Below are 25595 nucleotides of genomic sequence, written 5' to 3' on the forward strand. Positions count from 1 at the left end.
TGAACAGTGGTCTCACCTTCGATAACCACATAGCCACAACAGTCAGGAAATTCTTTAATGTGGCACACCTCATCACTAGGGGCTTTTCATCCAGAAAAAAGGAGGTCATTGTCCCACTGCACTCATCCCCCATTAGACCCATTATAGAATACAATGCCCCATTTGGTATGTACCTCTCAAGACATCTGGAACAACTGGAAAGGCTGCAGAAATACCTCACTAAAAGAATCACAGGCCTAAATCAGATGCCCTATGCTGACTGTCTAAAAAAACTCCAGCTATACTCTGTCGCATATTGTCTACTCAGAGGCAATCACTGCTTAACATACAAGGCCATGTCAAACTCAGAGTTGTTGGACATGCTACACTTAAAGAAATCCCAATCCCTCAGAGTCACATGCTCCAGGGATCTAAACCTTGTCATCACAATAAACAAAACATGCTGGAGGGATAGATTCCTGACCCAGAGACTCCCCAGACTCTGGAATAGACTGACCATACATGTCAAGCAGAGCACCTCTTTCGACCTCTTCAAAAGAAATCATGACGATTGGATGGGAGATAGGAAATTCACCCTAGGGATTACGTCAGTCACCCTGCTAGACAGGGGTCCAGGAAAGTAAATATTGTGGGAAGAAATAGCCAGGGAATTGTTATGGCTAGGGTTGTATAGGCCATAGGCCCGATAGCCTAGTACCAACCTATGAACCTATGAATGTAAGCTGTCACATTTTAGATCATAGGTATGCTGTCAAAGTGAGTCTTCTTCAAACCACTGAAAAGTCCTTGAGCCTCCCCTTGATTTCAAAAATGCATCTGGAAGTTCTCTGGTAACAGCAAGCATATAGTATACCTTGCAAAAACACAGAACAAACCCATTAACACAGACAAAAATCATGTTCATTTACTACAGATTGCAGTCAGACACACGTATCCATTGACTATCATCCTTCTCCTTGTAACTTAATCCCACATACAATTGGCATCAAATAGTTAATTCAGCATGAAACAGTACATTTTTCACACTTAGAGAAGCCTCCACAGAAACAGGAGTAGGCCTTGCTGTGGAAGTTGGCATCACCATTTGAGAAATGAGGTTTGGTAACAAACCAATTTGTCCAGGGACATCTTCAGGTGGGGGTTTAGGTAGAAGTAGTAATGGCAATTAAGAGAGTAGGGGAAGAAACCCGATTGGGGGTAGGAAAGGGTTAAATGGGTAAAGTAGGAGGACTTGGAGGAAATGAGGCAAGTGTATTGAGGGGCTTAATGAGTTTCATGAGAGTACAACCGTGTAAGGAACCAGGGTTTGGCATGAACTTGCTACCCACCCTCCCTCCTTGTTTTTTGGAACATTGGGGATTGTGTGGTTGTTATAAGTTTTGGATGCAGAGATGAGGGGCAGGCTTATCCCTATTCTGCTCCCCCTCTGGTATTGCATGTTCATTTCAATGAGTTGGGAAATGCAAGTGAGCAGTTGGATGTTGCGTGATATGTAAAATTAAACGAGCGGAAATAAGGATGCTGCTTATTTGGTTGGATGGTTAATTCAATAAGTGGAAAATGAGAGTGAATGGTGAGACACTGCTTGATAAGTAAAATAAGTGAGCGGGGGTAAGGAAGCTGCCTATTTGTTCAGGGTGAGTGGGATCACGCTGCCCTAGTTAACAATTATGGATGTTTATGCTGTGATTAATAAATTAAAATATTAGTTGGTCATGTTTATGTAATTTTAATAAAGGTTATCAAATGTTATTTGGTGGGATTTGTGTTTATTAAAGGGGATTGGGACAATTATTGTTTTAGTTCATTTTTGATAACTAACCAGGCCTCATCATTCCTGTACCTGTTTACGTTTCTGCACTTTTAACTTTTTTTTTCTATCAGCAAAATGCAAACATTTCCTTCCAGACCTGCTATTGTCCCTTATAAACAAATATAAACAAAATGGACTGGCTTCTTACAAACCATGGAGCCTGACTAATCCCAAAATGGTTACTGTATTTTTATCTGAGTGGACTCTGTTTCTGTGGCTCATTGTGTTGTTGCTGCAACAGTGGCCTACACTCTATATCTATACTGATTTTACTCACAAACATCTTGAGTGGCTTTGCATCACATGACTTGTAACCACTTTACACTGTTGGTAGTACCTTGACTGGAGAATCAGTTTCTACCACAGTCCTCTAACAGATACTGAATTGATAAACCATTCCTGGACTCAGAGATTTTTCTACAAAGATTACAAGTATTCTCATGCACAGTGATTGGGTTTCTTTATTTTTCTATTATATACAGTCTTCTTTTCAATTTTTAAAAGCAAGGCACTTCTCTACAAAGCAGGATGCACTTTGATAGAATTTGTGATACCTGTGAGGTTGGTTGCACGACAGTTTCTTCCAGCTTTGAAATCAATGTGTTTTCTTAATGCACATCACCAGAGTGCACATTCATAGCATCCCCTCTTATCATCACAGATTGTCTAGTCCAAGTGGAGTGGTTATACGTAACCTGTTTGGGAGTCTACATCAGACATTTAAACACAGTGTCCAGTCTGACTTTAGAAGACAAATGCCTCAGTAGCACTGTTATCATTGAGAACCATCATGCTAGCTTGAGACTCCATCCAATTAATCTAGAGGATCTTCTGAAGGCCTCAGACATAATATTTCTCCTAGTCAAAAAAGAGAATGGATGATAATCCAGTAGTACATTATGTCTCAACATTATTTTGTAGCTCAGTGCTGGATGAAGACAAAGGTCTGAGGCAGGCCATCAAAAGCTTTGTAAATATCTTGCGGTTTCTGAGTGTGTTTACTATCCATTCAACAATGAAAGTATTGTCCAAAAGATACTTTGAATCTACACTAAGATTATGGATGAATTTCATTTGTGATGGCAAGGTGATGAATATGAACAGGGGAAGAATTTTCACTAATGTCCACATACGAACTTGTTTCACTTCTCCTAATCTAAGATCCTTTTCATTAATATGTAAAATGTTTATAATTAGCAATACATCTTTATCTTTAGATGAAAGAGGCAAGAGTAATATATAATATCAGAAAAAAGAAAATCTAATACAGGGAAGCAGATTTTGTAAGAAACCACACGTTACCCAACACAACACATGTAGCGGAGTGAAACTTATTTCAATGTCTGTGTAACTGTAGTTAAATCAGAACTAGTTCATCCAGGTCAGATTGCAGGAGTGTCTAACCCTAAAATCTTCATTGTGCATTTTTGAATATATACAGTTTCACAGATGTTTTCATCTTTACTATGGAGTCCTCACTCTATGTGTTATCTGAGTCTTTTTCACCGTCACAGTGGAATCCTCATTTTGTACAATCTCAGATGCTTTTTCACCTTTTTTTATGGATTCCTCATTCTGTGCAATCTCAGAGGCTTTTTCACCTTCACTATGGATTCCTCATTCTGTGCAGATTCAGTGGGTTTCTTCACCATCTCTGCTGATTTCTTTTTTTCTGCAGACATAGAGGCTTTTCCACCTTCATCATGGATTCCTCATCAAAGGTGTAAGAGCATCTGAGACTGCTCAGAATAAAGAATCCACAATGAAGGTGTAATAGCATCCCAGAATGCTCAGAATAAAGAATAAAGGGATTACACCTTCGCTGTGGATCCCTTATTCCGAGCTATTATACCTTCACTGTGGATTCCTTATTCTGAGAAGTTCAGACGCTATTACACCTTCATCATGAATTCCTTATTCTGAGCATTTTCAGGTGTTATTACACCTTCTCCATGGATTCCTTATTCTCAGTATTCTCAGAAGCTATTACACCCTTACTGTGGATTCCTTAGTCTGAACAATTTCAGATGCTATTACACCTTCATAGTGGATACCATTCTATGAACTGCTATTACACTGTCACCATAGATTCCTTATTCTAAACAGTTTCAGATGCTATTACACTTTCACCATGGATTCCTTATACTGAGCATTCTCAGATGTTGGTACATCTTCATTGTGGATTCCTTATTCTGAACATTTTCAGATGCTATTACACCTTCACCATAAATTCCTTATTCTAAGAAATCTCAGATGCTATTACAACATCATAATGGATTCTCTATCCTGAGCATTTTCAGATGTTATTATACCTTCACCAGGGATTCCTTACTCAGCATTCTCAGATGCTATTACACCTTCATAGTGGATTTCTTACCCTGAGCATTCTCAGATGCTATTACACCTTCATAGTGGATTTCTTACCCTGAGCATTCTCAGATGCTATTGCACCTTCATCGTGGATTCCTTATCCTGAGCATTCTCAGATGTTATTACACCTTCAATGTTCATAGGTTCATAGGTTCATAGGTTGGTACTAGGCTATCAGCCCTAGGGCCTATACAAGCCTAGCAACAACCTGGCTACTTCTTCCCACAATATTTACTTCCCTGGACCCCTGTCTAGAAGGGCAACTGACGTGATCCCCGGGGTGAATTTCCTATCTACCATCCAGTCGTCAAGGTTCCTTTTGAAGAGGGCCAAAGAGGCACTCTGCTTGACATGTATGGGCAATCTATTCCAGAGTCTGGGGAGTCTCTGGGTCAGGAACCTATCCCTCCAGCATGTTTTCTTCATTTTGATAACAAGGTTTAGATCCCTGGAGCGTGTGGCTCTGAGGGATTGGGATTTCTTTAAGTGCAGCATGTCCAACAGCTCCGGGTTTGACATGGCCTTGTATGTTAAGCAGAGATTGCCTCTGAGTAGACGATATGCAACAGAGTATAGCTGGGGTTTATTTAGTCAGTCAGCATAGGGCATCTGCTTTAGGTCTGTGATTCTTTTAGTGAGGTATTTCTGTGGCCTTTCCAGTTGTTGCAGATATCTTAAGAGGCACATACCAAATGGGGCATTGCATTCTATAATGGGTCTAATGAGGGATGAGTACAGTGAGACAATGACCTCCTTTTTTCTGGTTGAAAAGCCCTTAGTGATGAGGTGTGCCACATAGAAGGATTTCCTGACTGTTATGGTGATATGGTTATTGAAAGTGAGACCACTGTCCACCTGTGTCCTTAAATCTCTGATCACACTTTCGGTGTTTAGTGTACTGCCACCTATGTGGTAATCCATGGGTACATGTTTTTTCCCAAAGGGGATAACTATACATTTCTCGGCATTGAGCTTGAGCCCATGGCTCTGGCACCAAGCATCTGTTTCTGTAAGGCCTTTCTGTAGAATATCCACATCATTTGGGGATTCAATAATGGCTTCCAGTTTGCAGTCATCTTTGAACTTTGTTAGCCAGAGTCCCTTAGTGTTGACCTGCACTTTAGAGAAGTAGATGCCAAACAAGAGTGGTCCCAGGACTGAACCCTGAGGTTCTCCACTTGTCACTTGTCTGGAGCTGAATTTGGAGTTGGCTACTTTTACAGTGTGGGTTCCTTATTCGGAGCAGTCTCAGATGCTATTACACTTTCACTGTGGATTCCTTATTCTGAGCAGTCTCAGAGACTTTTCCACCTTCACTGTGGATTCTCCATGCTGTGCACTCTCTCTGGTGTTTCCCTGTGTTTTACTGTATTCTGCAATGCAGATGCACTCTCACTGGTTTTTCCCTGTATTTTACTGTATTCTACAGTGCAGATGCACTCTCTGACTTTTCCCTGTATTTTACTGTATTCTACAATGCGGAAGTTAAATCAGCATATTTGAGCCCCATCAAGCCTGCTTGCACTTTCCTGAACCTCTGCCATCTCACAGTTAGAATACGTGGTATAAGTGGATTGCAGAGAAGCCCCAAAAGTTTTAAATAACGTTTGCTCAAGGCTATGCGTGAGCCATGTTTCATGGGAAGCATGTTTTATGAACTTAAATGCTTTCATCTAATGTGCCTCAGATGCCAGCTATGAGCTTTTTGAAATGGTCTTTTTACTCAGGAGTCTATGAATCATATAAATGTACAAATGTCATGAAGGAAACTTAATTAATGAAATTAATGGGTGAATGTGGCATCTGAATATGTATACCCACAAATGTTCCCTTTTTGTCAGTAATATTTTCTGTGTATTCCTATTCAGGAGTTATTCTCATATATCTACTGATACCAGGAAAATAGTCATTTTATTTATTTATGTGTTTATTCATTCATTTATTTTTGTAGTTTCAAAAGCAAACTATGCCTGCTAATGTTATACCAAATTTTGATAGATTTGAACTAGCAATGTAATAGGCATGTTAATTCTTTAAGCAAGGGATGTGTTCATAACACGTCTAGGTTCGGGAGGTCTTACAAGACTGAGCAAAGGTTGCATAATAATTTTTGCAAGTTACACTCATGAGACAATGAATACCATTAACAAGTGAGTATTTTTCTTACAGCTACTAGTTACTAATACAGCTGGTAGAACAGCAAAGCCCAAGTGCTACCTTGATGTTAGCAAAACAAGGCTGGCTGTGGGGCAGCATACTCGTCTCAACCAGTTTTTTTTTTTTTCTTTGCATGCCAATAAACACATTTTAAGTGCTTAATTCCAGGTGCTGAGTTCTCTGCAATCTATTCAACAAAAGAAGGACACTCAAAGTAAAATAGCACAACCGTGCTTTTGTAGAGTAGTCCAAATTGGTTTCATCCCACGTCAAGAATTACTTAAAAATTCACTAGCCTAAACATAGTCAGTCGTAAACTGGAATTTACTTGTTTTATTTTTCAGAGTGCAAAAGTCTGTTCTTGAAAACTGACTATTAACTAAGTATGCAGAAAAAGAACAGGAAGTAAGAAGTAAGGAAACACAAAAACCTTTAGATGCCTGTATGAGCAAGATTTTGTATGATAGAACATGCTGTTCAGAAACTGATGTTAACTATAACCACCTGCTGAATTCAGTGTTGATAATTTATAGCTCAGCCTCAGTAAACCAGGCTTTAAGGTAAAACATTTAACCTGCTAATGAGTTATTTTTGTAATGTTCAGAAAGAAGTCAAAGATAACCAGAAAGGCTGGCAAACACAAGTATCTTGTAATGCAGTGGTTTGGCTTAAACCATCAGGAAAATGTAGAAACAATCAATTGATGACCTTCCCAAATGCCTTGTCCCTTGAAAGGCTTTGAAAACTATGGCTTGAGGAAATCAACATGACGGTTTAGAATTTCCATGCTGCTCTACTTTTCCTTCACCCATTGAATTCTGGGTGTATGCATACATAAAAACATCCAAATATTGCAGCTTATTTATTAATTGACTGATGTACTTTAACATAGTGGTGATACAGTGTGTTCGCTAACAGTACAAAATTATAACCCATTGCACAAATAAGGTCACCTAAACACTGAAAGTAAAATGCAAGACCAGTTTGTAAGTGACACATATTCATGGATAGAAAATGTGTGTGACTTTATAAAATGATTTACCAATGTTTATGTCTTCCTCAGAGTTCATCATATTGACATAAACAAAAAAAAGAAAAATACAGCAAACTGCACCATTCATTAACATGCAAGAACACACATGCACACATGCATGTTTCCATGCACACACTGACATGCACGCACAACTAATGGCGGTAGGAAGAAGTACAAATAACTATTTAAATTTCCAATTCCAACAGAAGGCTAGTTAAATTGTAAATGACCATGAAGTCGCACGCTGCAAAATCAGGAAGCGTATTTACTCTTAGATAAAATGGCACCACAAACCCACTGAGTTACAAGTGGGAAACAATTTTAAAGTTGTACTGCATGCCTGAGTGTAAGAGCTAGAGGAAAGGCTTTGGAAAAGCTTACAGTGCGGGAAAGGTTAAGAATGTTAGGAGTGGATATAGCTGAGGAGTAAAGGGGGGACAGCTGGGCCTTTCAGACAAAATGTTCAGTGGTGTAGAGAATTGTAAAATCACAGTTCCAAAGGTGTCTAACACATACAAAAGGAAATGGCGAGAGGAAAGGAGAAGATCCTGGAGGAGAATGTGAGGCAGTCATGTGCTCAAACACACTTCATAGGTCAATGACTGTTCTCTCAGCTCCTTTCTTTGGTTCATAAAATAATGACTATAAAACCACATGCCATTCCAGTACATCATGCCAGCTCTGAACTCTGCACAATTAAAACTTCACCAACTTTACTATGCAAGGCTGTGGGAATCAAAGATTTCTGCAATACAATAGAATGGCTGTTTATTGTTGCTCATATGCTGTTAGACACATTTTGTATTTCTGTTTGACTTCTAGCAATTGTTCCAGCTTTATGGCATAGTTTTGACTCATTCTTACATAAAAAAATAAGCTGAGATGCTTTTATACCCTTGGTATGATTCACCTGTGCAAAAAAAAAAGTGTTTTATCTTTCTTATAGTTTTGGGGTTCTGCTGGATTTTTTACTGTAATACAACGATATGTTCTTAAAGCAACATTTAGTGAATTCTACTGTACACTTCCATGGAAGCTCTGCTGTGAAAGGCAGACTTTCATGTAGCCAACGTTTGAGCATCGGGCTTTTCTGTGTACCCTTTATTGCATAATTTGTCATACAAATGACTTGTTCCTGATAAGCTCTCTCCCAGTTCAGACAAGCACAAGACTCTTTTGTCCTGCCTAGCTAGATAGAAAGTTAGTATTGTCTGTTTGGAAATTAGCATACTGTCTCCGCATGAAGATGAATTTGCCATGTGATGGTTGAATTAATTCTCTCTTTGTTATTTCTCCCATATTCTGAGTCATCTATTGTTAAAACAATAGATTGTAAAATACAGTAAGTACTGTAAGTGTGCAGTCAGATTCTTAATAAACCCTTCATGTCTGTCACAGAACTCACACCTTAACAGTCACTACAATGTAGCTTTGTCTTTTCATACCTTGTGTTGGTATTAACTCTTCCTGTTTCATATGCAATTATATATAGCTCATATGTCGCCATGTTTGCATATCTGTTTTTTTCCTTTGTTGACTCCATTTAACAATCTTTAGAGTCTTGTGATGTAAATGTCTTTGCAAATGCACACACACACACACACACACACACACACACACACACACACACACACACACACACACAAGCTTATACTTTGCTGAAACAAAACACATACATACGCATACACACGTGTATGTCACGTACACATGCAGTTGCACTCTCAAATGCAGACAGACCACATTAACCTGCTGTACATTAATAAGTGTCACAGTTTTCAAGTGTACTGGGCTAATGAACAGCTAGTTTTCACAATTTTAAAAGCTTTAGTGACTTTAACTGAATTTTGAGTATTAAATATAAATAATTTAATCCAATTTCTTTATGAAAAAAAATTCTTTGTCCTGTACACCATTTTGTTTTCCTTTACTCTTTTGTTCACATCACAGAAATATAGAAAATTAAATAAATTCTGAATGTAAAAGAGTACATGTTGTATGTTATAATAAATGTTTAAACAGACTTGAAACTTTGAAGAACTAGCAGAAATGAAGAGGATAAACTAAAACAATGTTTTGATATTGATACCTGCAGATTAGTTTAATTTCCTATAAATTTAAGTTGGTCTAAATTATTTTTGCCAATAAAAATAAACACTGGTTGGCTAAGAATGACATAAAAGACTAGACAGAAACAGCATGAATAAGTAAACTGCTACATTTAAGGACAGTATGCAAAATGAGCAGGATAATTTGTAAACAAAGAATAGCGATAAAGCAAAATGTTGATGGGAAGACAAGGCAATGATCTCATGCCACATTATTAAACACCTGTAAGAATCCAAATGAGAAATCCAGCAGGTAATATGAGCTGTCACACATATTAACAAGCCACCCGTGAGTGCACAAAATGAAAAATGGTGTGGTAATGGATGTTCAACTACTTAAACACCATGTCTGTTCAGTACAGGGGTGGAAAATGGAGTATAGTAAAGGAAAAAAAGAGGTATATGAAGCAAAGGACCACAAAACAAGAAAAATGAAAAGCAATGCAGATTGGGGATAGAGTTTGTTGCGGGAGGTAAGTCATATATATATATATATATATATATATATATATATATATATATATATATATATATATATATATATATATATATATATATATATATATATATATATATATATATATATATATATATATATATATATATATATATATATATATATATATATATATATATATATATATATATATAATCTATATATATATTTATATACAGAGAGAGAGGGAGAAAGGAAAATTGGAGGAGTGAAATGAGCAATGGTCAAGGACTAGAGGGTGAGGCAAGAACTGTGGTTACACAGAAGCGCATGAAGACTGCTGATCAACAGGGATGGATGTGGAAACCCAAGGTAAGAGACATGGAAAATACAAACTTGGATAAACAAAAGGTAGACATAGACAAATTGCTGGTGACAGGATGAGCTATAGGTAGCCTTGCAGCTACTGACCAGCCCAGAGAGATATTACTGGGACATAGAAGGTGGTTTGGGGTTCCGGTGGCTTGTGGCAAAAGCCACACCCACACCTGGAGGCTTGAGGACATCAGCCTTCTGTTCCGTTGTGTGGTTGCTAGATGGTGACATATCAAGTCGTTGCCTCCACTATGTGCTTCATCTCTGTAACAGCTAAGGACAGTAATTAGGGAAAGAGATGTGCCTGTGATGGGCCAAAACCATCCCTACATGAAATGAGTACACCCCACTGAGCAGCATCATTCATAACCTCAGCCAAGGCTGAAGCACTCCCTGGTAGTTTGGTATTTTTTGCCAAAATGGGATGCAGGGTAATGTGCTTCTTTATACTGTCTGTGCATGCAAAAGAAGAAAACAGCACTGTGTCACCTTGTTAAATGTTTACTTATATTTTACATTCAAGATTACATGAAGTGTCAATGCCACATATGGGATGATCAGTCAGAAGTGAGGGATGGAGTAAGTAACTGGTACTGGTATAAGACATAATTTGGACAGACTATATAACTGTTAAATGGAACATTACTAACACCTGATAACATTTTTTAAATGGTGAAGTCAGTCTTCCTGAGGATGCTCAGATCTGTTTTTATGGAGGCCTAGGCAAGTCTAAAAATTATGTATACATAAAATATGAACTGTTTTGGTACCATTTTTATGTCGAACCATGTTACATACAGGATAGTCCTCAATGTTTGTTGTTTTTTTATGTAGACTCGGGCTAAAGGAAAGATAATAGTCAATGCCGATTTACATTTGATTCTAAATTAGTAGTAAATGAAGGGTATAATAAACAAGACTCTTGCTGATTTCAATTGTTTATGTATTGCTGAAGATCTGCATATGTACAGTGCAGCTTATGCATTAAGGTGAAATTGAAAACACTTTCCCTAATCCCTATTGGTTGGGGAGGCCTAATGACCGCTCTGTGCTTTGCAGAAGGCTCACTGTGACAAAGCCTGAGCACTTATAATACATAATTAGAATGGGAAAGGCTATGCTGCTGTAATTGGGAATAACTGTTGACTAATTGACAGTATTTTTATTTTGTTGAACACAAATAGATCAAGTGTTTTCACCAAAACTAGTTGTATAGAACCTCAGACACATGCTCCCCATGTGGCTGGATACCTGCTTGTATATAGCTATATATATATATATATATATGTGTGTGTGTGTGTGTGTGTGTGTGTGTGTGTGTGTGTGTGTGTGTGTGTGTGTGTGTGTGTGTGTGCGCATGTGTGTGTGTGTATGTATACCAACTATTAGGTCACACAACAGTAGACAGAAGTGAAAACTCCACTGCCAATGAAAATAGTTACTGCATAAGGCTTTCTTATCTATTTTCCTTCACCAAAACTGTGATTGGTGGCTTGATAGGAACACATTATCCACTTTATGACACAAAAGCTTGCCAATGTGATAAGAATCGTAAATATAATAATGGGAAGAAAGGAATCAGTGGCAGTAGAACATGAGAGGAAGATGTTGAAGGCGTGGCTGGAGGGAGGGTAAGGGTACTGGATTGGAAGAATGATTTGGAGAGGTTGACCATGGATATGGTGATGATGTATGGATTTAGCCTATTATGTCACCATAGTTCCTATAAGGGGGTTCTAGGCTGTAACTTTATCATAGCGTTGAAAATATTATAACTTTATAATAACATTGAAAATGTTGACATTGGATCTGTTGATAAAACGTGAGGAAAAACTAAAGACTGATTACATGCCGCTTCTATAATATTTCTTAGCAATGCAAAATTAGAGAGGCTATTGGTACTGCATACCTATTAGGAAGAAGATTATAATAAATAGTCCAGATAAAAGGAAGAGAACATGAAAAAGTTATACCACTTTGGCAACAGATAGACAAAATATGAAGCTATTGAAACAAAACAGTAATACAAATAAAGACAGAACTGGCAAAATAAAAGGAACATCTTGGAGAAAGGAAGCAAGTAGCTAAAATTAATCCAGAAACTATTTACTGTTAAAGAAAAAAAGAGAGGAGCAGTTAAGATATATAATACTTAATTAGACCATCAGGATGGATATATAAATCAGATGTGAGAAAATCATCAGAAATAAATGAAAGAAGAAACAAGGCTGGAGGAGTGGAAGCAGGTAATCCAAAATGAAGGAAGAGCTGCATCTCTTTTCTAGAGCATATTGACAAAGAGGATGCATAATAAAGATTGCAGGGAACAAAAACGATAACTGGCAGAGGAGGCAGGGCATCAGTAAAGTTATTTGTTGTTGCATCTTGCAATAAGGTACTTTTGGGACCATGTACTCTATACAGTAGAGGAAACATTGGGAACAAATAATCAGTAATCTACATTCTCCATATTGATCCAAAAAGTGAAAATTCCCAACTGCTCAGTGAAAACTCAAAGTAAACTATGTAATACTGCAATTATGATAACATGTGATCTGATAAAAAAAAGATAGCTGAAAGAAGAAACTCCAGTGAATGAGCCAAGGAGACTGTTGTCCTTAACAAAAAAGGTGAAGAGAAGACCCACTAAATGGACCCATTATAAAATCATTCAGATGAGGTTATAAGGGAAAAAAATTAAGAAGTTATATGTTTAACCTGAGGTATAAATATCAGTCATGAGTAAGAGCTATTTAGTCATTTTTTTTTGGGGGGGGGACTCCTTTGTGGACCATCTAGCTTGCCCCACCAATTCCATTAATAAGCCTAGTTGAGGTCTATGTCAATGCTTTATCTTAAGTGAAAGCCAGGAGAAGAAGGTGTGGAAGTGGTGCTCTGCGTGGTAGTAATCAGCTTTTCTTGTGTATAATTCCTTTACCATCCTAGCAGGTGTCCATAGCATCTAACAGGAAGCATGCAGTGGCTTGAGATATATTATCTATACCTTTGAGTATGATTCAACTATAGACGTGCTTTTCTTTCAAATAGAATTGTGGGCTGACCATGATATACCTCCATCATTCTATCATAGTCAATGTGCCTTGGAATGTGCTCCATTCCTTCCTCACCAAAAGACCTGAGCATGACCCAACTCTCTATTCCTGTCCTCCCCCTTTGCCAGCATCAACAGTCACCTGAGTCACTGATTGACATGGAGTTTCCTGGGCTATAGTCAGTGTGTTATCTCTCTGTATCTCTGTATCAGTGGGTCTGGCAAGAGTAAGAACATTTAATAAACAGTGAGAGCAAAAACCTCTGACAGGCAGCAAAGAGATGTCACAGGAGTGTAATCATGATTATGAGAATGGACAGTGGGCTGGGCACGTGGAGGGAAACCTCCAGCTTAATGACATTTCTCTGTATCATGATACAGAGATGATAAGGCTAATTCACAAACACTTTAACACACTATAATAATAAATTCCCATTAGGGTTGCAGTCACTATTTATTGCCAAGTGCATTTTATGACCAAAACTTAAACTTTGATCTTATTTATTACTTTTGCTTTCTCTCTGTACCCGAGGTCATAGAGGAAGGGGAATGATATGCCATCCTTTAATCCTCTGACAGCACAGAGCAATGCTGGAACAGAAAATTAAGTCTGCAAAGAACTCATATGTTACAGAGTCAAGTAAGGAAGGAAAGAAACTCAGATAACATATGCACATTCATTATGCAAACTTCAAAATAATAATTACATTAACATATATGTTATGTTCAAAATATATTTGAATTTATATTACAATTATGGTTTTAGGGTAAAATCCTGCTGGCTATATTAACATTAATACAAAGTCTTACAAAAACTGATCAATAATATATGCTACAGTGCAAGTCTCTGTCTTATGCAGAACATGATAGTTTTAAAAGGGACAGGAAATACACTCCACCCTTTTCAGTTTCTGCAGCTTAATGCATATTTAATTTAAAGCAATGCTAAAAAGGAGAAAAAAAAACTCCATAAAGTTAGTAGCACAGTTTGCTTGATCAAAGCATGACTTCTGATGATGTTCATTCTGTCAAATTGCATGAAAGCTTGCTAGCATGAAATCTGGACTATGTCTCCAGCTTCATGCAGACCAGTTAGAAATCAGAGGCTAATAACTAGATGAAGGATCCTGCTATGAACAAGAAAAAAGTAAGCAATCAAAATATCCACAAGCTTTGTAACATGTAGAATAATAATATTGTAGTAATAATAATAATAATAATAATAATGTAAAATAATAATAATGTAAAATAATAGGAGGACACACAGTTGAAAATACTATCCAGTTATCTAGGCCGCAGCTCACACACACACGCACACATACACACATACACACACACACACACACACACACACACACACACACACACACGCACACACACACACACGCACACACACGCACACACACACACACACACACACACACACACACACACACACACACACACACACACACACCCTAGAGTGCAGCATAGGCCTCTGCTTTGCCAGCTAAATGCACCAGTGGTGTCTGTCTGGGCTGCTTATCATAGACTCACATGAGTCTTTATAACTAATCACTGGCATTTTACTGTTTATTTGCAATCAAACCATTTATGTTATTTTTAGTGCAAGCTACTGGTCTGCATGATAGATGGAATTAGATATTTGTCTAAAATGAAGTAACCCCACATTTAGAAATATGGTGATTTGTTTAAACTCATCCAAAGCAGAGATGGTCATGTAGTTGTAAAACAGCAATAAGGCAGAACACTCCACGTCAAGCCAATAAAACGTTTATTCGATAAAATACACAGTTAAAATGAGCGCTTTCAGGCCATATGCCCTTCATCAGATAATAAAATAAAATGAAAGGATCATTTTTAAATTACCAAACATCCAATCACATTTCAATATTTTACCCTCCTTTTCTTAAGGATGGGTTTTAAAGGTACAAAGGCGTTAATGCCTGGCGGCTTATCCGCTCCTAGCCTCACTATCCACCTGGTCTCTGCACATTCTGTTTCATTAAATATATTACCCCCACTGGTGTTAGGCATAATAACCTGTATAGCCATGAACCTAAATGAGTAAATCTTTCAAATTTTTATTCTTCCTAAATACAAAGTTGGGTGTATGTCCTAATAGCTCTTTAAGTTTCTGATCTGTATGCAATACCTGCCAGTGTCATTTTATGATATCACATATATTACCTACATCACTGCTACATGTTAGTACCATTTTAACCCTCTCTTCCTCCATAACTTTATTAAGCAGTGGTGCTTTTTGCTCATTCACTATATCTCCCATATCCTTAAACAATCATGGTTTTTCTGTATTATTACGTTTGGATTTGCTATAATTTATTAATGGTACTACTTTCTTATGTAGTAAACTTAAAGAGCTATTGGGACATACACCCAACTTTGTATTTAGGAAGAATAAAAATATGAAAGATTTACTTTGTAAGGAATCTATTACTAGTGTAAGAAGTTCTATTAAAATAAATAAGAAAGGTACATATCCATGCCATCAATGTAAGGCATGTAATTTTATTCTACAGAACCAGATCTTTGTGCATCCAAGAACTAATAAGCAATATATATTCAATGGATATGCTGACTGTAGGACATGCAATCTGATTTACATAGCAGTTTGCCAAAATTGTGATACTTACTATGTTGGAAAGACTAATAATAGGATATTTCATCATCTGTCAGATATTAGAAATAGCAATGAACATAATGCATTGGCACAACATATAAAAATAAATGAAAGTCATTCATTTAGGTTCATGGCTATACAGGTTATTATACCTAACACCAGGGGGGGGTAATATATTTAATGAGACAGAATGTGCAGAGACCAGGTGGATAGTGAGGCTAGGAGTGGATAAGCCGCCAAGCATTAACGCCTTTGTACCTTTAAAACCCATCCTTAAGAAAAGGAGGGTAAAATATTGAAACGTGATTGGATGTTTGGTCATTTAAAAATGATCCTTTCAGTTTATTTTATTATCTGATGAAGGGCATATGGCCTGAAAGCGCTCATTTTAACTATGTATTTTATTGAATAAACGTTTTATTGGCTCGACGTGGAGTGTTCTGCCTTATTGCTGTTTTTCAAGGACTGATATTGTTTTGGCTGAACACCTTGGTGCAAAGAGATTTTTCTTTTACGTCATGTAGATGTACAGAGTTACATTTCCTAAACAGTATAACCCTTTGACTGGTTTGTTGTAGACCTGGGCACAGCATATTATTAGCCAGCTGAAGGGCAGCCTATCAAATGCAGTTGTAGATGAGCATGTCACTGATGACATCACTACATGACACATCAATGGAAAAGGGAAAAACAATAGCATTAAGCAAAAAGTCAGCTTATGTCAAACTTCAAACACCTGTCACATTATCAAGACCAAATAAGTCTTCTGAAAGTGGAATGGAAGATCGTGTTTTGATATGTTCTGCCTATGCACTCAGAATATTATTTGTCACACTCACTGTAATAGTTGCGCTGTTCATGAGAGCACTATGTTTAAGAATATGCAACAAATAACTATCAGTGGAAACAAACACTGTCAGAGCAGTAAATCCAGACATAAAAATGAAGTCTGTCTCAAAGTTTAAATTTACATGTATTTTTGAACTGTTTTGTAATCTATCTAAATAATTTACTAGCCACCTGGTACGCAATGCAAATGTGCTGTTTCCATATTTTTGTGAAGCTCTCACTGCATTCAGGATAAAAATAAAGATCATCATCTATTTCCTTAATTTTATATCTACAAACCAAAAATAGAGGTAGCCATTTTGAGAAGGAACCACAATTAATACTATTTGCACAGAATCAAAACCGAGCCTGTGGATAATTAGGCAATAAAAAAACTAAACAGATAGGTTCATAGGTTCATAGGTAGGTACTAGGCTATTGGCCCTAGGCTCCTGTATAAGCCTAGCCAAAAAGGTACCCTGGCTTTCGCCACCCAAGAAAATTATTTTCCTGTGCCCCTGTCAAGCAGAACCACAGAAGTGATCCCCAGGGTGAATTTCCTATTACCCATCCAATCATCAAGATTTTTCTTGAAGAGTGCTAATGAGGAGCTCTGTTTGACATAGATAGGTGGTCTGTTCCAGAGTATGGGAAGTCTCTGGGACAGGAATCTATCCCTCCAGCATGTTCTGTTTATTGTGGTGACAAGGTTTAGGTTCCTAGAGCGTGTAGCTCGGAGGGATTGGGATTTCTTTAAGTGGAGCATATCCAACAGCTCTGGGTTTGACATAGCTTTGTATGTTAGGCAGAGATCTCCTCTGAGCAGGCGATATGCAACGGAGTAAAGCTGGAGTTTTTTGAGACGGTCTGTGTAAGGCATCTGTTTGAGGCCAGTAATCCTCTTTGTGAGGTATTTTTGTGGCCATTCCAGTTGTTGTAGATGTCTTGTGAGGTACATACCAAAAGGGGCATTGTACTCTATAATGGATCTAATGAGTGATGAGTAGAGGGGAACAATGACCTCTTTTTTTCTGGATACAAAACCTTTTGTGATGAGGTGTGCCATGTAGAAGGATTTCCTGACCACTGTGGCAATGTGATTATCAAAGGAGAGACTACTGTCCACCTGTGTCCCAAGGTCTCTTATCACACTTTCGGTGTTAAGTAGACTACCGCCTATGTGGTAGTTCATGGGTACAGAGTATTTACCAAAGGTGATGCTCAGAATTCATCAGATTAATGCATTTGCTGTAATTTTATCAGTGTGTGTGGGATTAATATAAATATATTTCATTGCAAACATTAATTTAATTCCTTAAGCATATTTGTAGAATCAAATAATATTGGTGGTCAGACACTGATGTTTATAAACATCTCACTACCAGTACTAAGATATAAGACAAATGAAAGGATTTACCTCTCTTTTCATTTAAAACTCAACAAAGCAGTATGCAAACCACTGCTTTTCTCTGCTAAATGGACCACTACTCCTGGTGCTGAACTGCATGCCACAAGATTATGGTAATCAGCCTGGTACTGTGGCCCCAGTTCAACAGTGTCCTTTTCTGTGTTCCTTGCTGGGAAGTTATAGATCCATCAGCCTAACTATCCTGATCTGCAAGGCCATGGAACGGATTATTATGGACCTCATCAACGAGGACATTGGCAACCTCCAAACACTTGATCCCACACAGTTTGGCTTCATCAAGGGGAGGTCATGTCTGCTAAATTTGTTTGACCTCTTTGAGACAGTCACCAAAGCCATGGATGAGGGGAAGATGGTGCACACCATCTACATAGACCTGGCCAAAGCCTTTGACACTATTCCCCACTGGGGCATAATAGATAAACTCTCTCAACTAGGCATCAATCCATATGTTACAGATAGGTCGCAAACTGGCTCACTGATAGAACTCATGTAGTCAAAATAGGGGTAGCCACCTCAAGCAGTAGACCTGTAACAAGCGGCTTACCCCAGAGTTCAGTCTTGTGGCCTCTGTTATATGGGATATACTTTTCTGAGGTGCAGGCCAAAACCAGTTTATTATGCCTGACCAAGTTTGCAGATGACTGCAAGCTGGGAGTTATCATTAATTCCCCTAGTGATGTGGACATCCTTCAAGAGGGTCTCACTCAGACAAATGACTGGTGCCAGAAACATGGCCTCAAGCTGAATACCAAAAAATGTATCATCATCCCCTTTGGAAAGATTGACATCTCCACAAATTATCACATTAATAACAATGTCCTAAGTAGTCAATCAGTCATGAGGGATTTGGGCTCCCAGGTTGATAGCAACCTGACTTTTGACCACAGTGTTGCTTCCATCGCATGGAAAGCCTTCTACATGGCCCACCTTATAAGTAAGGGTATCTCATCCAGGGACAAGGAGGTCAAAACATCCCTGTATTCTTCCCTTATATTGCCCTTTATTGAGTACAATGACTCTTTTGGCATGTACCTCGCAAAGTACATGCAGCAGCTGGAGAGACCAAATAGGTTCCTCAACAGGAGAATCCAAGGCCTCAAACATCTACCATACACAGATAGGCTAAGAGCACTATCCCTCTACTCGGTTTCATACAGATTCCTCAGAGGTGACCTCTGTCTAGCATATGAGGTGTTCATGGACCCCACCTTGATGGGACTGCTGCATATCCACAAGTCAAGTTCCACTCAAGTAACCCACATGCATGGCCTCAACCTGGTCTGTGATATCAACAAGAATTTTGGCAGGACAGATCTGTGTCCCAGAGACTCCCCCATTTATGGAAAAGACTCCCTGTCCACATCAAGCAGAGTACTTCTTTACCCCTTTTTAAGCGCAACCTGGATAACTGGATGGAAGACAGAAAATATACCCCTGGGACTCCACCCATGTCCCTGCTGGACAGGGGCATTGGGTGATTTGTCTAAACATGGGCTAAACTCTTGGCTAGGCTTATAAGGGCCTCAGGGCCAATAGCCTAATAACCTCCTATGATCCTATGTATGATTTGCCCCAGTAGGGCGTTTGGAAAGTCACTTCTTCATCTACTTCCTCTGTGTCTGTAATTTCGTTGACTGTTGCATATCACCCCAGTAATCTTTCATACAGTCAGGTTAAGTCAGCATTGCTCTCAACTTTCCATCTCCAAAATGTGGAGCACTGCCTTTTATAATGTGGAAGAAATGGGCAAAATGTGGAGCACTGCCTTTTATAATGTGGAAGAAATAGGCAAAATGTGGAACACTTGCCAACAGCTTGCTAACAACTTCATCTAGGAGACTCATAGGATGGTTAAAATGTGATATTTTAATTACATAATAGTTTTTTAATGAATTAGTATGACTCAGTTCTATTTACCATGGATATCAATTTAAAATTTGCTAACACTGAATGCGTGATAGATCTTTTCAATGTGGAACTTCAAGGAACATGAATGTTTTAAGATCGTAAATGAGGAATATTCCTTGTAATAAGGTACACTTGATAGTTATGTAAGTCACGCACATGACACCATTGTAAATCAGTGGCACAGAAAGGGCTTGCTAATAAGCTGCTAATACAGCAATTAAGTGATCTAGTCTGTTATGCCACTATATGGTTATTATATACTATAACAATCAGTAGACATATTGGTGTTGTGCATTTGATGCTATGCTAGTAAATAGTAGGGCTTTTACTGTAAAGCAATCATTCAATGGTATGCAAGATGACATGGAATAACCATGGACAAAGATTATTACTTTCCACATTAGAAAAGGTGGAAGAGGTCACCATAGGCAATGAGTACCGCCATATAGCTACATGGGGAGGATGACCCTAGACACGGGTTAGGACCTTTGTACAAATGCTTTGATTGTTTCAAAAGTTGGAGTGGACACAAGCCAACTGTATGTCAGTCTAGGTGATGACCCCACCAATCAGCTGTCAACTGCATGTTGGGGATTCTCATTATGGGGGGAATGAATGAGCCCAAGTCTTGTAGCAAGTAGCTCAATGGTTATCAGGCATGGAGGTAAAGAGTCTATAGAAAAAAAAACAGTTTACATAAATGCATAGCAATTTATTTCATAGTGAATGAAACTTCATCAATAACATTACAGTTATTTGTTTTACTATATATATATATATATATATAGGTTTACTATCATTTTGTCGATTTCACTGTAAGCGAATTATCATTTCTACGAAACATAAAAACGAAAATTCACTGCAGCGAACTAGAAAAATCTCGAACTCAGAAGTGGTGAATGTTTGAATTTGACATAATTCAAACATTCAGTACATGTCTGCAAACATCATTACTGTGCATTGCACAGTAAATAACATGTTTGCAGGGGGGCAAGCCCCCCTGCACCCCCATGAGGAGGGCTGCCCCTCCCACACCCCCTGCTTCTTAAATATACAAGCTCGGGGAATGCACTATAGTGAGGGAAAGGGTACATTTCACGATCCCTGCTATAGTGCGATCTGCATCAAAATGTAGAAATTCACAACAACGAATGCTGTATTACATTCGCTGTTGTGAATTTCTACATTTTAGCATTCCTTTTTCCAATTCTACCAAATGGTAGTTTTGCACTAATGTGAATCACATGAAGTGTGACTGGAAAAACTATAGTAAACCTATATAAATATATATATATATATATATATATATATATATATATATATATATATATGTGTGTGTGTGTGTGTATGTATATATATATATATATATATATATATATATATATATATATATATATATCTATATATATATATATATATATATATATATATATATATATATATATTCATAAAGAGGCAAGTTAGTTACTGGAAATAATGATAATGCTAGAATTGCAGAATTGTTGCAAATGCTTACCAACACGAGTATCATTTACTTTACAAATAAAATATATAACATAATATTTATACTCATATAGCTATCCTGTACAAATGCACATATTTATAAATATGTATGAATTTAGTAGTTGTTGTTACAATGTTAACTAGCTTGCTAATGCAGAGTAAGTGTTTTTTCCTTAGGAGATTGATTAAGGTAGGAAGAGATGTATTATTTTCAGGTAATAGTGTACAAGGGTGAACATAATGGATTTACAAATATGCATTTGTGGATCACCCTCTCATATAGTTTAAGCAGCGATAAACAGTATTAACATTTGTTCCACTGCATGTTGTGTAGGCACAACTTTGGATAGATGTAGCTATAGATTTTAAACCTATGTGACCATACCTCTCAACTGCCCAGATTTTCACAGAATGTCCAGATTTTTGAGATATATTTTTGGTCTCTTCCTCATAAAGTTTGTGGTTTTCTGGATTTGTTTGGCAAATCATTGAGGACAGAATTCACTAAATAATAATAGTAATTTGAGTTTCCAACTTCATATCCTACAGAAAATGCTTGCTAAGACAAGACCTTTTAATCTAGCAACTTTCTAAGTTTATAAAAGCAATCTTTAAAATCTGTTCTATTTTTGTGGCTTTGCCCCCCCCATTATTTTTGGCTTTGTCTAGATTTTTCTGTACTAAGAGGTTGAGAGGTATACATGTAACTCATATATGTCACAAAAAATAATTCAATAAAAGCTGTTTAAAAAATGTGGGTCAGGACAATAGGGCTAAAGTCTAATATTGTAGTTTGCAAATGCAGATCACTTGATCATATGTATAAGATATTTTGACATGCTGACAACCAGGAATGTTGCAGTAGATTTGATTACTAGAGCTCATCAGTGTGGCTGAGTGCAACACACTTATAAGTCACAGGACATGTTGCTTCCTCCAGCAGTTTCAGAACTGCAGTCATATACTTCATCAGATGTTACTAAATGCGTATAATATTTGTATCTCTTTCCCAGAAACACATTAAACTGCATACTATTGAGTTGGTCTCAGCTGTTTCCACCATTGTTTTACAATAGACCAGATTCCATGTAGTAGACAGTGTCTGATGCAGAAAAAGCTGATTCTCTAGTTAAATGTGCTGCAGCAATTGTTGAACCACATAGAACCACTAAAGTATTCACAGACTATGTGGGTTATAGAAATCTAGTTCTGGATTTACAGGCTGTCTCCAGTGATGCATTCGCTATAGAATTAAGGCGGTTTATGAGTGATGGTTTGTGGACAACGTTTTAGACTATGTATTGTACCCATATTTAGATTACACACTTCCCCAGTCTGCAATTTTTTTTCTTCAAGCTTTTAGGAAAATATTTGATTTGATAATTACTTTCAAATTAAAAATGTGCCATTTTTGAACACTGAAAATTGCTACTTATTCCTTCATCAACATTGCCACTAGTAATCATGGTGAAGATGATAGTGATGATAAAGAGGAAAAGGGAGGAAGGATATCTCCTAATTTGTGAGTGATGGCCATATATTTAACAGGTAGTTGATCTACATCTGATATTGTTGTGATTACTTTTTTACCTAGTTTTACTGTTAATCAATATTTTGCTCTGCTGATTCTTATAATGTCCTTCAATTTATTTATTTTAATTATTTTTGTTTTACTTGACTTTTATGTTTTGATTTCCATATTATATGTAAGTTAAATTTCATCTAGTTTAAACCAGTAAGTAAGTCAGATCTCCCCCAGCTTCAACCATCAAACAAGTTGAGCAATGGAAAATGGCTCAGCCTTGCAATCTGCTAACCTCTCTACGTCAACATAAATTGATAAAAATATTCCACATGAATGCTCATATCAACAATAACAAATGGGATGAAGATAAAACATGGCTCATGTGACATAGCTGTGATATACTAGAAAGATAAAAATCTTGGTTTAAACACAGCTCCTGCATTTCCAGCTAAATAAAATCCTAGTACAGTCTGTTAGAAACAACATACTAGTTAAGAAAATTGGAAGAGGCACAGTATTACAGAAAAGCCAGTAAATACTCAGTCTATCTCTCAGTTAGGTAAAAATACAAACTCCCACATTAGAGCCTGTCTTAACATTACTAACAACCATACCTTTCAACTGTTCAGATTTTTACAGATTGTCCAGGTTTTTGTCTTATATTTGCTGTCTGCTCCTCATAATGTTAGTAGTTTTCAAGCAAATCATTGAGGATCGAAGCCACTAAATAATAACATAAATTTGAGTTTCAGACTTAATATCCATGAGAAAATGTGCGCTAAATCAAACCCTGTCATTCTAGCAAATGTCTAAGTTTATAAGAGCAATATTTAAAATCTCTCCCTGATTTTTAGCCCTTGTCCCCCACATTATTTTTAGCTTTGTTCATACTTCTAGTGCTGAGAGGTATGCTAACAATTAAATACTCCTTGACCTATAATTACAAACATTCCACAAAAAAATCTAACTGGTAACATACCACTCAAAACTCATTAAGTGATATCAGCTATCAGTGCCATTATTACATTAAAATCACCTAAATCACCCCGTAGAATTATTACTTCAAAACGATTCTGAGCCTAAGTATCCTGAGGTTTTAGTAGCTTTCCACAGTCTAAACTGGTTCATCATTTTTCCCGAAAAATTTAAACTAACAAATGTCTTGTCCCTTCAACCTAGTCTTGAAAGCATTCGTAGAAAAAATATTCCCCATCACTACCAATGCACCAGAGGAAGAGTCCTCTTTGGATCAAGACACATGGAAGAAGGTTATTTAACTAAGAAGGCAAAACAGCTTACCAAGCAGTCAGAATCTTAAGACAATAACGTAAGCTTGAAATGTGAAATAAATAAATAAATAATAATGCTTATACCTCTGATCCAAAAAAATAATAATCTGTCAGGTTACTAGGGATGCAGCTTACTTCAACAGACCTACCACTAATAAAGACAAAAATCCTATAGACCAAATCCTAATGGACTGGTTTAAATATTTCATTACAAACCCTCCATTTAATGCAGGATCTAACTCACCGGGAACATAACAAGACAATACTTCACAAATAACTCTCTTTAGCTTCCCCCATTGTATTTTCATGAAACAAAATAGCATGATATTTTAAAGTATTAAATTTCTAAATAATAAATTCAATCCTAATCTCAACTCCTTTTATTCCATTCTCCTCTTTATGGTCAATCCTACCATACTGAAACACTTAACACACATTTCCAATCTCTCACTCATTAATGGTATTGTCTCATAGCAATTAAAACATGCCTTTGTGATACTAGTTCCAACAATACCACTCCTTAAAACCATCAAGACTTCAGAACCATCTCCATATTGTGCACCATTACTAATTATTTAAAAAATGTTTTCATGAAAATAATTACTGAACATATAATACATATTGCCTGCTCAGTGCTTCTAAGGCAGATTCAGAGCAGGCCAGATTACCATTACAGCAACTGGGACTGTACCAGAAAGTATCTACTATGGTATGGAGAGGGGATCATCAATCTGTAACAAGCTTTGGAGAGACTCGATTATCATATCATTCTCCTTAAACTCAGAAAAACTAAGTTTGGCACAGGTGTCATAAATTATTAATGGGGAGTCTTAAACTAAGACTATTTGTAATTCAAAGTTGAACACAAATCTCTGAAAATGCAACAATTACTACTATGAAAGTCTCACTTCTGGTTTCATGGTTATTCTGACACTTTATAACTCATATTACAGTTGTTGTTACCCAATTTTATAACTATCTATGCAGATGAAATAATTCTGCATAGTACTGAACCCATTACCACAGCAACTGAAATTTAGTTATAAACAGATTCCTTAAACACATATCAGTGTTTTGTGAACACTGCCTTAATCTTAACACTACAGAAATGGTATGCATGCATGGGTTGTT

This window comes from Protopterus annectens, chromosome 5.part0 (genome assembly GCF_019279795.1).
Source record: "Protopterus annectens isolate FY-2018-M chromosome 5.part0, PAN1.0, whole genome shotgun sequence".
Lineage (NCBI taxonomy): Eukaryota > Metazoa > Chordata > Ceratodontiformes > Protopteridae > Protopterus > Protopterus annectens.